The sequence below is a fragment of the Melanerpes formicivorus genome, unplaced genomic scaffold (genome assembly GCF_026170545.1).
Source record: "Melanerpes formicivorus ecotype bairdi unplaced genomic scaffold, bMelFor1.0.p_v2 SCAF_5, whole genome shotgun sequence".
In the NCBI taxonomy this organism is placed as follows: Eukaryota; Metazoa; Chordata; class Aves; order Piciformes; family Picidae; genus Melanerpes; species Melanerpes formicivorus.
Genome location: NW_027142357.1, coordinates 28,986,536 through 29,004,504, shown reverse-complemented (window position 1 = coordinate 29,004,504; position 17,969 = coordinate 28,986,536). Strand labels below are relative to the sequence as shown.

At 40.2% G+C, this 17,969-nt stretch overlaps 1 protein-coding gene and 1 long non-coding RNA gene across 3 annotated transcripts in view; one reads left to right on the top strand and one right to left on the bottom strand.

Annotated features, from left to right (window-relative positions):
* Positions 1-17,969, bottom strand: part of RALB (RAS like proto-oncogene B) — a 51,570-nt gene that overhangs the window by 27,949 nt on the left and 5,652 nt on the right. Inside the window, exon 1 of one of the 2 annotated variants that reach the window (XM_068138968.1) lies at positions 149-269. The exons of the other annotated variant lie outside the window; for it this stretch is intronic. The gene's annotated coding sequence lies outside the window, so the exon portion shown is untranslated. Of the gene's footprint in view, positions 1-148; positions 270-17,969 lie in introns of those variants that run through there. 2 annotated transcript variants of the gene reach the window in all.
* On the top strand, positions 481-7,195 carry LOC137441032 (uncharacterized). Its single transcript, XR_010987298.1, has 4 exons — positions 481-760; positions 1,431-1,583; positions 4,675-4,746; positions 6,423-7,195. It is a non-coding gene; the product is annotated as an uncharacterized lncRNA (long non-coding RNA).

The following is a 17,969-nucleotide window of genomic DNA, read 5'->3' as shown; positions in this document are numbered from 1 at the left end:
GCCGCAAAGTCCAGGCCCGCTCAGGCCGCGACCAGAAGCCGGCAGCTCCCACCTCCTCTCACTCAGTCTCAGCGGGACTGGGACAGTCGAGCTCCCCACTACCCTGGGCTGGAGAACAGGGGCCGCTCCAAGGTACACTCCCTCTCACCTGGGTGGGGCTAAGACCCAGCTCCGCGCTGCAGCTCCAGCCCGGCGCCCCGGTCCGCTTTAACCGCCGCCGCCCCCCGCGCTCTCATTGGGGTGCCGCCGCCCGCGCGCCCCCGCCGTGCACTTCCGCCCTCGTCGGCGCCGCTCCCGCCGGGCCCGGCTCCCCGCGAGAGCGCGCCCGCCCCGGCACCGCCTCCCTCGTCCACCCACCCCGTCTCGTGGAACCCTCAGGCCAATCGGCTGGGACGGCGGGGCGGGGCAGCGCGAGGGGTGATGGTTGGCGGTGAGGGGTGAGGGGAGAGGGCCTCTGGGGGAGCTTTAGGGGAAGGGCTGCCTAGAGGGTTGCGAGGGCCTGCTGTAAAATTCATTACCCACAAAGTCCTGTGAAGAGACCTGATAGGAGACTGAGCTCGTAAACCCCATAGGTTCCAGTCTGAACCAAAAGAAGCTAGGAAGGGCTCTGTCTTAAATACCTGGCATGTTTCAGTGCAACTTCTGATGACTGCAGAAATCAGTAATTCTGAGTTCAAAAAGGGAAAAGAATGACAGCATCCCTGCCTCTCCTCATGAGCGTTGAGGGTGCTGAGTGGTTTTATTAAATCAATACTACCAGGTGTGTGCAACACAGCAGTTTTAATTAATTGGGGCGGGGGGGGGGGGGGGGGGGGAGGTTAGGGGAGAAAAGGTATTGCTATGTTTACTGCAATTCTTCAAACTGTTATCAGCCTCCAGTTTCTAATGTTACTAAGCATACAGTGACAGCTGTCTTGCCAGTTACAAAGGAAAGCATGCCTTTTTCTCTCTGGCTTAATTCGGCTATTTTTTCTACATTTAAATGTTCACGTCCCTTGATTTCACACATTGAAGTGAATATGCTGGGTAAAATTCTTCCTTCTAGAAAAACAGCACGTTGCATGATAACGACTGCTTTGGGAAATGATGGAAGTCGTTAGTGGCACTGATCTCTGGGAGTTTAGATCCTCTGGGACAAAAGTAATAGGTTAAGTAGTTGTGTTAACTACTACTTTTCACATTGGCCCTTTTTGTGGCTTTCTACAGAATAGAAAAGAAAATAACTAACTGCCATCTACCTCTGTCTATTGATGGCTGGGTGAAACTGCCTTTTGAAGTTGGAGAGCATAAATAGAGCCTGTCACTTAACGGGGAAAACCTAAATGTAATCTAGTTTTATAAAAGTGATTGGTGAAACAATGGCCTATTGCAAAACCAAAATAAAATGGAGAAGGAATTGGAAAGAGATTTACTATAATCTGTAATTTCAGGGTTGGCAAAAATGCCAGGAATTGGAAAAGAGAAGTTACAGAGGCAGGAAAAAAAAAAGTGTGTGGTTCTGAGAAACAGATGAGTGCTTCAGAAGTGAATGAAAAGAAAATGTATTTTAAATGTCTTCCATCTTAAAGGAAACTGCATTGTTTGTAAGTAAACAGGATTGATATCATCTTTGCATTGTCATCAATTTCTCTTTGTAGCTCAGACAACTGCAAACCACAAACCACCAGATTTTAGTTGGCCCTCTACAGGGAAAAGTGATTTTCTCTTTTCAGGTTTATTTATTATGACATGTCTTGATTGCAGTAATTCTTCCCCTCTGTATCATTATTAATCCTGCATTAGAAGCTGGCAGACTGAGAGCTGTTCCCTGTTTTATTCCATCCGTGCAGAGAGGGAATAAGCAGAGAAAAAAATGCTGCCAAACGTGAAGGAATGTTGTTTTACTGCTAACCCTTAAATTGCCCAAATCTTGGTACTTCTAGGATTATGCATGAATTGTTTGTAAAATAGATTTTGTGCATGTGTATGTAGTCGTAAAAACAAACAAATACCGACAAAACCAACCAAGCAACCTTTTGTATTTCTTCTGTAACTATTTGTCTCTGTGACCATCTTTATGTTGTGCAGGCAACGTGGTGAGACCACTTGCTTTGATGTGACTATTCAGAGAAGAGAAATAATTTCAGTAAATCATGTTATGAACTGAAACGACCAAGAACCTGGGAAGCTAGATCTTTTCAGAACAAGCACAGTCTAAGTCTGCTGCCCATACAACAGTGCTGACATTTCCCCTTCCCCCATGCAAAAAAAAAGAAGAGGGTTGAGAAATGAACCACATCTATCCTGCTTCTGCAAATTGTTTAGGGTAAATCTTCCTCTATGTAGTAATCCAGTCATGACAAAGAACATTTGTCTAATGCCACATTTTGAATCATTATGCATGTTGCCTGGTATAATCTCCATGGTTACCATAGGTGTTAGAGATATATTTTTGCTTCAGTACTTTAGGATGAAAAATTCTGCAGAACAATTTAAGGGAGAAAATTTCTTTTCATTGTCATTTTATATTGCATCTATGTTATTCTAAGTGCTTTGCAGACAATAAATGTTAACCTCTAAATGAGTAAGATTTCTGTGGAGGTGAAAGAATTTATCCCCTGTCGTTGCTTTATTATGCCATAATATGTTCTAAACTGCAAATTCTTAGTTGTAGGGACAGTATTTTTGATGCATGCATTTAGTTTCTAACCCACTAAGAATGTAAGGGGCACTCTGTGCCGCTGCTAGTCATGAACAATGTGGTAGGATGATTGAGCAACAAACTAATTTTTTTTTGCAAAGGTTAGGACTCATACCTCCCTTCTGAACAATTTCATTTTTTAAGTACAAAAATGGGTAGCTAACAAACAATTAACTGAAATTAGTCCTAGAAACTAGTGATGGGAAAGACATAGACCCCAGATATATAGCTTTATTTGGTGGGTTTTGGGGTTGGTTGGTTGGTTCGGTTTTTGTGGGGGTTTTGTGGTTTGTTTGTTTGTTTTTTATCGTGGAAGTACTTGACAAAATCAAGGCAATGTCTATAAGGAATTCAATGGAGAGGATGCAGTAGACATTCCTAGTTAAGATGGGTAACAGACCACCAAACCTTGCCTGAGTGCTGCAGGGGAGAGGGGAGTTGTGTGAACATTATGGGATTTATTGACCTGATCCCTTGGCTTGCCTTATGCACCACTGCTGAGAGGGAAGATGCCAACATTTTTATCTACCTCTTTCTTCTGATAAAATTTATGCTAGATGGGACTGGCAGTTGCCTTGTCTTCCATGTTTATCATTTATGCCTGTACAGTACCTCCATCTTCATACCCAGTTCCCCTCTGGCAGTGTTGTATAACATCCTGGGCATATTTTTTTTTTACACAAATGACTATGAGATGAGCAAAGTAAGGAGCCAGTTTAGAAAAAAAAATATTTGAGGAACTATAAAGCCTAATAGGCTGCAAATGATGGACAGAAGGAATTCCCTGTTTCTGCAGAGAACATGTAATAGTAATCTTAGGGGTAAAAACAAAGGTATATAAAGTGATGAGGAGCTTGGAGGGAGGGCCTTGAATTGCAAGGGAATCAGTGCTACCTAGGAAGTCAGTCTTTGCAGATTAAGTGATGTCATTTGCAGTAACAGAAATAAGAAGCAGATTCTCTGCTGACATCTGAATACTGACAAGTGACAGCTGCATGACAGATACCTGATCATAACCTTTACCCTAGACTCAGTTTACAAGAGACTGGGGCAGGAACTGTTACCAGTAATAACCACAAAAAGATCAGGGGTTAGTGCAGGAATAAGTGTCCTCCAACATCTCCAGCACTGAAGCTGAACCAGTACCATAAGAGCAGGTTCCTCTTATAAGAACAGAATTCCTCTCTGAAGGAATTCTTAGTTATACGTGGCCAGTCCACTGTAGCACCTGTGCAGGACAAAGCAATAGTTCAGTGAAGGTAACCAGACCCATAAGCTTTTATTGATTTGTTCAATCCAAAGCCACTGTATTTTCTTTTTTATCCTACATGTTGAACCAGTTTTCATTCAAAATGAATGATACTGTAAAACTAGGGAGAACAGAAGAAAGATAATTGGAGAAAACAGGGCAGGGGGGTGGGGGGTGTTAGATTATCTAGAATGCTGTAATGTCCTTTTTGTTCTCCAAATACATTTTTTGTATCTGCAAAGTTCAGCTGCCAGGGTAAATCTACGCTCAGATAACTTGTCAGAAGAGGTACATGTACAGAATGTGCACTCAGAGTTTGTTCTAAAATAAAAATAATTTAGGGGTTTTTTTTTGTTTTTTTTTGTTTATTTTTTGGGGTTTTGTTTATGGGTGGGTTTTTGGTGTGGGTTTTTTTTTTGGGGGGGGGGACTTTGGTTGGGGTTTTTGTTTTGTTGTGTTTTGTTTTGGCATGGGTAGTCTAACAAGAACTAGATTATACAGATAATTTCTTTACTTGGGAGAATGAAACTGACCTTGCCATGATTTATGAATTCCAGCAAACACCCTAAAACAGTAAACTGAAGTACATCAGAAACAAGTGATAGTAAATGAAATATGACTGTGTTTCTGGCCTTGTAGGAGTTGATGGCATTTTGACTATATCATGCACTTTATTTTTGTTACAGACAGCAGGAAGTCACCACACTAAAATAAAGTTCACTGTCAAATCACCTTTCCATTTCAGATGCAGCTAGGATTTGTCAGGATCATATCACAAGGACATTTTTAAAGAGGATTCTCACAGACATTTTATAAGGTAAAGGATTTCACATTCCAGTTTTACACGTGTTACACTTCTGATCATCATGATTGTCAACGGCTTGACAGATTTAGGGCCTGATCTTGGAGCCTTTGCAGAAGGAGCTAAGTTCATTGTAAATATCTTGATAAACAAGATTCGAAAGAAAATAAGAGGTCAGGTAGTCCTATTCCATGGCTTGAAGGCAGTATCAGTTATACATATATAATTTTTTTGGCATATAATTTTTGTTAATGCAATTAAGATTGTGGTATCATCACACCCATTTATTTAAAGTATTGCATTACTTTATCATAAGGAAAAACTCAACCACATTTACCTTAAATGTCACTGCAGTTTAAGCATATTAATTAGTTGTATACTAGACATATCAATCAGATTCTTTTAATTACTTTTGCCTAAATCTGCTAAAGATTAATTATTTTGTTTTCACTCCTCACAATTCTTTCTTTCCTTCAAATTACACCTGTTTTTTTCAGTTGTTTTTTATAGGTCATGTTTCCTAATTGTCAGTTACTCTCTCTTATTTGGACTCCCTCCAGCTGGCGCACATTTCCTGAAAGGCACTGCTGAAGCAGATACATTAACTAAAGTTTTACCAGTTATATATAGGCTAGAAAGCATACTTCAATGTCTCACAGATAAAGTTGAATGTGATTATCATTATCACACCAAAGCCAGCTGCATAAATCCTGGAATTACTTCAGAAATAGATAAGGCAAGGCACTTTTCCATAACAATAAGACACCTAACATCACTGAGAATTAAGCACACTGAGTTGAATGATCCTGCCTTGTTGAATAGCTGCTGTTGGAGTGTGATTTGAGCGTGCTTGAAAAATACTCATGCCAACAGATCTTGTGTCTGTTATGTTATAATCAAATTTTCCAGATTAAATTATTGACAAATATTTTAAATTAATAATTAAAATAATTTGGGTTTTAGCAAGCAGCATTCTAGCAGAGAGAGAGCAATACTTCAGAAAGATCTGTCAATTAAAATGATATCATTTGCAAGTATCTACTTGTGTCTACAATCTCTGATTAAGTTGATGTAACTTAAAATGAGGTTCAGATGTCCTCTGCAAATTAAATCAGAGCAACTTTTCTGCAAACATATTTTTATGCCAGAAAAGCCCTTCATATTTAGTCTGTGATCTTCACTATTATCAATGCAGTTTTCTCTTTTCCATCTTTAATCACAACATCTATTGCAAACATTTGGGAGCTTTGATGCCCCTTTACTAAGTGGCAATAGAATTATTTTTTCTCAACCATATCACCATTATAAGAGGGATACTGAGACCTGTATTTTGTGATGAAGTTAGTGTTATGATGGTATTTTACTTATTCATCGATGGCACACCTTCTAGAATTTGCTCTGATATGACTCAGTGGCTAATAAAAAAGTAGACTTTTCTTGCACCTACAACATAACTTTGCACTCTCATGCTGGCAGATGTTAAATTAAAGATGGTGTCAATGCGAACTGCAATGGAAAATCTCTTCTGGAAATCCAAGTTCTATATGAAATGGTTTGAATGGTAAAACACATGGCTACAAATTCTGTCTGCCATAACTCCTCTTCAGCCTCACTTTTCTACAGATTCTTTACTCCCTAACCTTACACAGTATCATACTTCATTGTTCATTAATTGCTGTATTCCAATGCAGAAGTGAAAGCCTCCAAAACATGGACAAAATGGATGTCGTAGGAAACTTGTAGGAACGTGTTCCACCAAAAGGAGTTCATGAGAAAGTTTGTGTGCCTATGAATATGCTAATACAAGTATCATAGTGTCATGCTATCGCTTTATTCTCAGTTCCAGAACTTGTTCAGAACATAATACAGGTGTGATAATATTGCTGCCTTTGAGAACATTTTCACTGTGGAGCTGCATGTGCATGTTGGTTTACACAGCATCGTTCTCATCATGTCTCAAAAAGACATGTTTGTTACTTGTGGCTGATAACCTGACACAGTCCACAAACATGCTCTTCTTGTTTGGTTCTTTGTTTGTTTGTTGTTTTCATTTTTTGTCCCAGTTAAAATTGATAAGAATACAATATGCTTTACTTTAGAGGATTGAGGAATGTAATTTCAAAATAAACTTAATGTTCTGGCTTCTGTATTATTTTATCCTTTCAGTGAAGGTCTGTCTACTTAGGATCTGTCAAAAGAGTCAGAGAATAACTTTTGAGAAAACACTACTTGACAGAAGCTAAGTATGTCAATAGAAGCAATTTACTGTTCAACATATCAATACATCAATATTCAACCTGTTAACTAATTAATAAGTTAATTATAAATAAAAATAATCTTTTGTCTTCTGACAAAAGACATTAAGCCTATTCCTTTGTGAAAGCTTGGGAAGGGCTGTACTGCTTTGTAGGATCCTCAGTCTGCAAATCCACTTACACTTCTGCCTGAACTAATTTTGTCAAAATAAAACAACTGAAATCCTAAATTCGTCTGATATTTGCAGCTCTTTTCTGGAGAGCAATGAACTTTAGCTTTAAATTGGTCTTATCTTTTCCCTTTCATTGTTGGCACGTTTTGAAACCTTACAAGCTGTGTTGTAGGTTTTCTGCCACAGCACAGAATGGCCAAAGAATGGCTTTTCTGGGACAGTTTTTGATCTACTGTAGTTTATTCAACAGTGTTATATCTTGGCTTTCTTAAATCTTGTTTACTGGAATTGACATTATCATAGATGAGAGCAGAATCTGTGTATACCATATACAGCAGATATGTACCTGGGCTACTGCTGGGGCATGTGTGTCTGTAATGCAAATACAAATTAGTTTAAGAAGTTCCATCTATTCAGAGTGGAAAAAACAAAACAAACCAACCAACCAACCAACCAAAAAAATTACAGTAGGGAAAAAACCAAACCACAAAACACCAAAAAAAAAAGAAAAAAGAAAAACACCAAGCTGTGGCCCTGTCTTCTAAGAGTCCTTGAGAACTGTGATTACCCTTAATCATGCAAACCACCTTTGTGTAACTTTGAGATCTTTAGTAAGAAGCTTTATGCAACCTTCCAGAGAACAATAAATCAATTCTTGACTTTTCAAAATTGCTTCTCCGCATTCAGGCATGAATTTCATCCTCAAACTGGATTTCTTCAAGGGCAACAATGTATCTTTAGCTTAATTTTTTTTCTGATCAGACTTTCAGTACAAAATGAATTGATCTGGCTCAAATAACTGTATTTATACCCCTTACAACCCTTGTCCTTTCTTAAGGCTTTGCTTTTTCTATTCAGTGGTTCTCTGACATTTAAAATGGAATTACAGCCAGCTTATAAGACATACAAGACCTGCTTTTCCTCTACCTTTTTTCTCCATACCAGTTCCTGCCTGTGAAAACATCTGCAAAATGCTAGATAGCAGTTAATGCAGATTGAAATCACTGCAGAAATGGTCAGATAATGAAGAAGCTGGGTCATAATCATTCTATTCTTCATAAGCCATGCATAGTTCATCAAAATTAATGTGGAATCTTTCAAAACACAGAATTAGCCAAGAAACCAGTGATCTGATTCTAAGCAGCACCATCTGAGACATTGCTTTTTTCCACACAGTTTTCAGTGTCACTCGATTATTTGCTATTTGCTTTTAGCTTTGGACAAGAACAATTACATGACTGAAATTAGAGCAGGGATGAAAACTAATTAATTTGAGAGACTGCTCTGAAAACTCTCAGTACCAGCTGAGAACACTGGGTTGCCATAAGTCAGAAGTTTCATGACACACTTCACATTAATTGTTGGCCTCAGGACAGTTTGTATAGTGTAAAAATCAACCTTATATTGAAGCATTGGGATCATCATTATTTCAGTTGAACACAAAAAGGAAGTAAATTCTCTTCAAGAACTCATTTCTGCAGATAAAGTGTGTTATCTGCATATGCACTGTATAAAGAAAGAAATTGTGTTTTTCCCTTCTATAGATCAATGGAAGACTTAAGTCTGCAAACATCAAAGCTGAAACTCTCTGTGGGGTCACTGCAAGTTAGTTGACAAGGTTAAAACCTAGAAATGGACATTTATTACTGTCCCATAAGGGTGCTGGTTGATAGAAATAGATGGACAAAGCCAAGTGGATAATGTAAGCCTGCCTGTGGTAGCTAGAACTATAAAGGCACAGATGCCACCAGTGTAGTCAATATAAATTTTGACACCTTTATGAGAGCAGGGACTGCTCAGTGTGTGCTGTAATTGTTAGATAAGATAGTTCAGTCTTGCTTAAAGTGTCTCTGGTTTGGACAACAGTATTCCATGCAAAATGGATCAGCTTCAACAAGGACTAAACAGAACTCTGCCTAGCATAGGGTAGTCTTTGACTTGCTATTTGGGGCATTTTCCTACTATATAGGGGCTCTAATCACCTCAGAAGAGGAGGAAGTTGATATCTGGTTTATTACATGCTAGATACATTCTGCAGTCCCTGAGACCATGTAGACAAAGGATGAATATTCTTCCTGTGATATAAAAGAAAAGACTGCTACTCTCCCTCCCTCTTTCAATTTGTGAACAAGGACAGGAATTACAAGATACCCTCTTCCTCAGTCTTTTCCTATCAGCTTCCCACTGAACTTGTTTGCTTACAGAGATTACATCCAGAGAAGGGATCTGAGAGTGTACTGAATCATACTGCAATGGCTTAAGATGCTATTTTCCCCAAAGTCTACCCAGTCCTTTTGCTGAAGGTCTTGAAGAGAATGCTAGATGATAATGTTTGTGACCTTAGCTCTTCCATTTAACAGTTATAGTTAATTTAGGATGCAAGACTCTTATGACAGCTAAGAAGCAGGTACATAGCTGGCAACAGGCAAAGTAAATGCAAGATCCAAAATGTTTAATTATCTATTTTTTTCTTGACAAATGTTTTAACCCAGTAAGTTATTTCCTTGTAAATTTAGAAAAGATCTTTATGTGTAACAAGCCTGAGATATGATTATAGTGCTGTGGTAGCTGCCACTTCCTTCCAAGAAAAGACAGTTGTTCTTGCTCTTTGGAAAGCAAAAATGCTGTGGATTTTACTGTTCTGACTGGAGATATCCATTATGTTAAATGCCATAATCCTGTCACATCTGTGCTAGATTCATTTTGATATAGTTTTGCTGTTTCAGTTTCTTTTCACAGAGCTTAGGCAATGTGACAACCTGCTGAATCTCTCTTTTGATTAGCATGTAAAGAATCCTTTGCTGGGATCAGATGGGATGCTTTGACTTCTCAGCACTGAGGGCTCAGTAACAGTTTCGTTGTGGCTTTTCTTCAACTTCTCCAAGGGTTTTCTGGGGATAATTTGGGAAACCGATGGTAAAACTCAGTTCCTTTTCCAATTAGCTGATTTGTACTTTCTTACACGATATTACTGGAAATAAGTCTAAGTTGCCATTTTTAAATACTGTCTGAATCATGGCAGAAAAAGTTGCAGCACTAGTCTGTAGTGTTCAAATTTCCATGAAGTTCAGGACTCATCTTTACAATGATTTCTATAATTCCTTGCCAAGAGAGAGCTGTGGTTCTCAGAAAAAAAATTCAGTACAGTAAGTCATAGCTAGCTTTCCTGTCACTAATGTTCTAGGTACCTTCACTGAGGTTTTGTTTCTTTGTTCTTGTAATGCAAACAATGCAGTGAAAAAGTAGAAGCAGGTAAAGACTGCAGCATGAAAGAAATTATAAACCTCTGATGGGACACTACTTTGTAAATAGAAGTAAAAAGTTTACCGAGGATTACAGTATCACAGTATAACTTAGGTTGGAAAGGACCTCGAGGATCATCGAGTCCAACCTATCAACACAGACCCCATGACTAGACCATGGCACCAAGTGCCATGTCCAATCTCCTCTTGAACACCTCCAGGGATGGTGACTCAACCACCTCCCTGGGCAGCCCGTTCCAATGACGAATGACTTGCTCGGTGAAGAACTTCCTCCTCACCTCGAGTCTAAACCTCCCCTGGCACAGCTTGATTCTTACCTGTGCTAGAAGAATTGATTATCTGCAATAAAAGATAGGAATCCCTGTAATATGATTCCAGAGGGCCTTAAGAAACCTCAGATATTTGAGTTTATTCTAGTTAAAAGAATCACAGAATCACAGAATATACCTGGTTGGAAGAGACCTTTAAGATCATCCAGTCCAACCTTCAACCCAGCACTGAAGGGTCAACACTAAACCATGTCCCTAAGCACCAGGTCCACATGCCTCTTGAGCACCCTGAGCACCCTCTCTGTGAAAAAATATTTCCCAATATCCAGCCTAAACTTCCCCTGGTGCAGCTTGTAACCATCTCCTCTAGTCTTGTCATATGACACCAAGGAGAAGAGGCTGGGCCCCTCCTTGCTCCAGCCTCCTGAAAATGAGATTTATTCAATGGCTGCACAAAACACAGTCTCATCCCAAGAATTTTCCAGCTTGGTTTAAAGCTGTCCTCATGGAGTGACTCCACATACATGTTCATCCTGCTTTTGGCATAACTGTTGCAGGATACAGGTGAACTCCTGATAATTGTAAGGTCTTGCTTCTCAGAAATAAGCATAAATCATAACTAATCTTTTCTGTCAGCTCCCAAAAGCTGTAAGTGTAAAAACAAGTAGGTGTGGTTGCCATCCTTTGTCCTTGGCTGCTGCACCTACAGCCTACATTTCACCAGCAACCTTCAACTCCTCCCTTTAAAAAGTTCATCATAAAAGGGCTGCTCCCCTTACCACGTTAGTTGGAATAAATCTGCAGGTGTCACAAAATAAGATGCTGCATAGATCACAAATTAGCAATGAAAAAGGCTGGTTTCAACATCAAAAAATATTGTTTCTGTATCTCTTAAGATAAATATATGTTCACTTTGCCTACAGAAGAAATTAGGCTTTTTATGCCTTTTTGGACGGCTAGTGGAGGATCATGCTTCCTTGCTAGAGACTCCATTCAGTAGAAAGCCATAACTAATGGGAAGACCAGTCTGTGAAGCTGACCAGTTGCCAGACTTTTTCAACACACATTCCTACTTCAATAAGCAAATTTGCAACAACCAGGCTTGCTCTGTCACAGTTTTGGATTGTGGAAGACTTTTGAGTTTCTGTTAGAAGAGGTATGAAAAGATGCTAGTCCAGACTGGAAAGTGTTGACCAGCTCACAGTATCACATTAGATGGCACCATGCTTATGGCTATTGCTGGTGTTATGTCTGGTGTAATTTTAAATCCACACCACAGAGCTACATTCCTATTTTTACTTTGGTTCATATGCACTGGTAGCTCTCCAAGACACATGCCTTGTGTTCCAGCATGAAAATATGAGCCAAATTTTATTCTCATTGACCCATATTAATTCTAGTTCAATTTTTGTTAGACTCCAAACTTATGTCTCTTCATTTGTCAGTAGTCATAACTTGTTGCTCCAAGACATAACTCATCTGTACTCTCAGTTCACCAAAGCAGCCTTCTGCAGCATGCCAGAGGCACGCTCCACTCAGGCAGCTAGAGCTTTCAAATCCTAGTATTTGAGCATAAACTTTTTCTCATAAGCTCCTGATGATTTATAAATCTATCATTCTACTTTGCTAGCAGCCATATTAAAAAAAAATAATAAAAAAGTTTAGCTTCAGTTCCTACTCTGTTCCATGTGCAAACATTTCATTCTAATTCTGCCAAAACTTTGCCACTCTTGTTGTAGTTCCTGTTAATAAAATGCATAGCTTCCTGGTCTGCATCCTGCTAGTGCTGACACAGCCTCACAGTATCCAGGGTAGCTTCATCCTCCCAAGGACAGGAAATGTTCTGCTTTGCTGATTAATATCTGAGCAGAAATAACGTGGACAACGAAGGTTTTAATAGGGCAAGTTTAGCTAAGAACAAGAAAATTAAGAATGTAACAGTGAGAGTTAGAAACACAAAGGGGAGAAATACCAGAACTGGCTTGAAAGTCCTTGACAAATGGTAACAGTAATAGTAATGAAACATAGCTTGAAAATGTAGCCTAAAGTCAGCATTCTTCTTTGTATGTTTTTCCCTTCTGAGGTTTTTGTTGGGTTTGGGCTTTTGTTTCGGTTAGTGGGTTTGGGGTTTTGTTTGTTTAGGTTTGTTTTGTTTGTTTAAGTATTCTAGTTTATTTAACTTGTTATTTAAATTATTCTGAGCACAGACTAATTTTAATTTATATTATTTAACAAAAGGTGGCTCCTAGTGATTGATTCTTGAAAACTGCCTGTGGAACTGGCAGCTTCTAGACAAGAGGCAAAGGACTACTAGGGCATACAAAACATACTTGACATTCACAAATTAACAAATGGTATGCAGTAGTTGTGCAGCCAAAAGGGTGGAAGTTCTTAGCTGAGGATTTTAATAGGACATGGCATAAATATTTAAGTCTAGGCGTAGCATAAGAAGATGATAACTGGTTAAGTGTGCTTGATAAAGGGAGACAAAACAAGGTGAGTCCTCATGTTCTTTATACAGGTCCCTTGAGCAAAGTAGGAAGTCACAGTATAGGAGAGTGAAGTTCAGTGGGTGCTTTGCGCACTCATGTACAAAATCTTGGCTTCTTTTTCCTAACCGAATCTGAATATCCTTCTTCTTAAACAAGAACAGGTAAGGGATTTGCTGTGTTAACAGGGACTCTCTAGCTGACTTAGCATGACTAGACAGGATGCTTTCCTTCCTCTGAGCTTGCTAATGACTACCAGGAAGTATTGCTTCCTTCCCAGCTCTCAGCTTGCTGCCTCTACAACATCCGCTGCCTCTGCTGACAGGGCTTCCTTGCCAGATTCCAGCACAGATATACATACAGTGCAAAAAAAAAAAAAAAAAAGGGGGTCCAGCCATTCTGATAGCTGCAATAACCTTATTTCTTTCTTCTCATGTGTTGTATATAACACACAAATAACTGCCATGTTTTACCTGGTGGTGAGCGTATATTGGTTGTGGACTGACCTGAGAGCGGTGAGGCATTGCAACAGGCTGCCCAGGAAGGTGTTAGACTCCCCATCCCTGGAGATGTTCAAGAAGCGTGTAGATGTGGTGCTTCAGGATGCAGGATAGTGGTCATGGTAGCTGGATTATGTTGGACTGGGTGATCTTAAAGGTCTTTTCCAACTTTAATGATTCTATGACTAATTACAATTTTGGAAAGTAATGGTGTTGACACCTTAGGGCTTGAAAGATGCAGTATCAATGGATTTGAATATGTTCACAGCCGTAGGGAGTTTTTTTTCCCACTTCTAGCTGTCACGTTCCCATGTTTCACTCTTGTAATAATGGACTTCTCCCACTGATGACTCAGAGGAAATAGTCTCTCCGCCCAGTCTTTCACAGAGTAAAATACAGCAGTTCCCCAAATTTTTTCACTGCAAAACCCTGCTGTTGTAGAGCACGAACTTAAAGCAATTCCAAATACTAGCGTAAATATGTTATAACAATTAATTTCTTGTAGCTTGTGACCTCATTTGAAACTGTTGTAACCTCACAAGTTATAATAGTGCCTGGTTTGAGAACCACTGATTTATGCACTGTTAATTAGCAGATGTGCATTCTTGAGTTATATTAGCCTAGAGCACAAGGCAGCATAGAGTCAGCATGTCCTGAAGAGCAGACTAGTATTATTTAATGTTTGCATAGCCTAAGGTAATGAAAATTAATCTATTAGGTTCAGTATTTCTGGCCCACTCTCCCCTTCAGTCTTCTTTCTATCAAGACCTATGAGCATATTCCATTCCAGTGACTTCAACACCAAATCTGGATTTACACTAGGATGACAGAGTGGAATTCTACTGCTAATCAAGACAAAGCTTATTTGTAATGTAAAATTCTTGTTTTCTTCTTCACTAATTTGCATAAAGCTGCTGACATGTATGATACTCAAAGGTGCATAAAGACAAGCACCTTCACTTTATTCCCTGCAAAGATTGTAATTCACAGTAAGAAATAAGAATGCAACATAAAGAGCTACTGCCAGGAGCCAACAGATTTTTTTTTTCTTGTGGACTAAGCTTTTCCGTAGGACATGCATGAGCTTAGTAATTCTAAAACATTCAGTCCAGGTTAAGTACTTTGTTTCTTCTAAAGATGCAAATAGCAACGCCTAGTGGATTAGCATAGAAACACTTTATGGAATAAATGAATCCTAGGAAGGATTTGAATGAAGATAGCATTGTGATTTCTTCCAAAAGACTTATCAGAAAAGAATTTACAGCTGAGAAGAATAGCTTCTGCCTTTTCAATACAGTTGCTTTCTGGAAAACAAGCATTGAAGGCAGATAAGGAAACTTGCTTGTAGACTATTTCTATTATCAAAGAGCAACTTCACTCCACCCTTCCCTTCTACTTGGCTTCTTACAGAGCGCCTGGAGCCACTTTTTGTTCCAAGACTACCCTCAGAAAAATCCCCCTGCATTATCAGTCATGCTAACAAAAGAAAGAAATGTGTACTTCTTCCAAAGAGGAAAAATGTAATTGACTGCCATCTGTCAAAATCAGGAGGCATAACCCTTTAGCTTGACTGAAAGTTAATATGGCTTTCCCTTGTAGTGTCACTGGCTGCATGTTCTGAAGCCATGGACACATCCAGTAACACTTTCTTCAAGCAGAAGTTTCATCTGGGATTTACATTCATCTCAGTTACTTAGAGAGTCTCCCTGATGATGTAGTTGTTTCAATGCATATTTAAGTGAGGGCTCTCAATTTTGGTATTTTATACTTAGGTTATGGTAAAATTAAGATGATATTTTAATTCTTTACATTGGCTTTTAATCTTTATAATAGCTCAGTGGTGCCTGTTTCCACTAGCAAAAGAGTTTTTCTATCAACTCCAAGAACAGCAAATTCTTTTCAGTCCCCACTAGCCCTATGCTTACTGTACTGGAAGAAGATAGTACCCAGAACCTGTTGAGTGTATTCACTTGACTACGAAGTCTGTGGGATTAACCCATAGGTCCTGTGTCCTTGCTTACATCTAGAATTCACACTTACTAAAATGATTCCTGTAATTACAAGGAACTCATAACTCCTGCAGTTGTGCAGGAAATGGAGTCATGCATTGCATGCAGATGGACAAAGAGACATGGTTGTGTCATAAAAATACAATACAAAGAATACAAATACAACAAAATGCATTGGCATTGAGGTGACAGCAACATCAGGTACTAGGATAGAATAGAATAGGATAGAATAGAATAGAATAGAATAGAATAGAATAGAATAGAATAGAATAGAATAGAATAGAATAGAATAGAATAGAATAGACCAGACCAGGTTAGAAGAGACCTTCAAGATCATCACGTCCAATCTATCATCCAATACCACCTAATCAACTAAACCATGCAACCAAGCACCCTGTCAAGTCTCCTCCTGAACACCGCCAGTGATGGCACCTCCCCAGGCAGCCCATTCCAATGGGCAATCACTCTCTCTGTGTAAATAATGGGATAGTCAAGCCTCAGAGGCTACATCACTCATGTCCCAGTTTAAAGACAGGCCTTTGAGATGACAATCAGTAGCAGCTTGGGACTGTGATTTCATACCTTCTACCATTCATACACTCATACTTGGACAGTGAAGCAGGCTTGGGAGTGGAGGCTGAGCAGCACAATAAGCTGCAGGGGAAACACTACTGTTCCCTGCTCCCTACCTCCCTACTACTCCCTCCCCTTCCCCCCTCACCCCCCGCAAATAAACAGCAAATAAGAATGTCATTGGTGGAAGAGCTGTTCTTTCCTGCCCAACATGGAGATAAAGCAGCAGACTATGCAGGAGTGTTTTCTTTCACACACTGAAGCACTCAAACTCATTCAGACAGAAGGACAGTAAGAACTCATTTGTATCAGGGTGTTGTTCTTATACATCTCTCAGAAGGGCGGGCAAGAAGCATCCTCTCTCCATTACTTCTTTTGGGGATGAGATGGCAATTTGGTCCTTGGAATTCCTATAGGAAAGATTATCCAGGACAGGCAAAAAGTTATGCACACCCAATTTGGCCAGAGGACTGCATGTGGAACCACACTGGCAAAGAATTTTCAAGTCATGTGTCAGCTTGACTACATCCACTCACTGTGCTGTGAGTTTGGCCAGTGCTAAGAGCTTTTGTAATCACTATCTATATCTGAACTCTTTACCTTTATTAGAATAAACCTTTATTAGAATAAACCAAACCAGGTTGGAAGAGACCTTCAAGATCATCGTGTCCAACCCATCAACCAATCCAACCCACCCAAACAGCTAACCCATGGCACCAAGCACCCCATCAAGTCTCCTTCTGAACACCTTCAATGACGGCGACTCCACCACCTCCCCGGGCAACCCATTCCATAGCGCAATCACTCTTTCTGTATAGAACTTCTTCCTAACATCCAACCTGAACCTCCCCTGGCGCAGCCTGAGACTGTGTCCTCTTGTTCTGGTACTGGGTGCCTGGGAGAAGAGACCATCATCAGCCTGTCTACAACCTCCCTTCAGGTAGTTGTAGAGAGTGATAAGGTCACCCCTGAGTCTCCTCTTCTCCAGGCTAAGCAGCCCCAGCTCCCTCAGCCTCTCCTCATAGGGCTTGTGTTCCAAACCCCTCACCAACTTTGTTGCTCTTCTCTGGACTCGTTCCAGCAAGTCAACATCCTTCCTAAACTGAGGGGCCCAGAACTGGACACAGGACTCGAGGTGTGGCCTAACCAGTGCAGTGTACAGGGGCAGAATGACCTCCCTGCTCCTGCTGGCCACACTGTTCTTAATGCAGGCCAGGATGCCATTGGCCCTCTTGGCTGCCTGGGCACACTGCAGGCTCATGTTCAGCCTACCATCAACCAGCACCCCCAGGTCCCTCTCTGCCTGGCTGCTCTCTAGCCACTCTGACCCCAGCCTGTAGCACTGCATGGGGTTGTTGTGGCCAATGTGCAGAACCCGGCATTTGGATGTGTTAAATCTCATGCCGTTGGATTCTGCCCATCTGTCCAGCCTGTTAAGGTCTCTCTGCAGAGCCTCTCTACCCTCCAGCAGACCAACTCTTGCCCCCAGCTTGGTGTCGTCAGCAAATTTACTGATGATGGACTCAATGCCCTCATCCAGATCATCAATAAAGATGTTAAAGAGCACAGGCTCTCACTCCATCCTCAGTCTTTGTGCAAACTTTCTCTTTGCAATAGGACACTCTGCTCATAGTAGGCCTACACAATCCTAGCTCTATAATCTCAGACACTGAACAACATTATAAAGGGAACTGTCATCACCCAGGA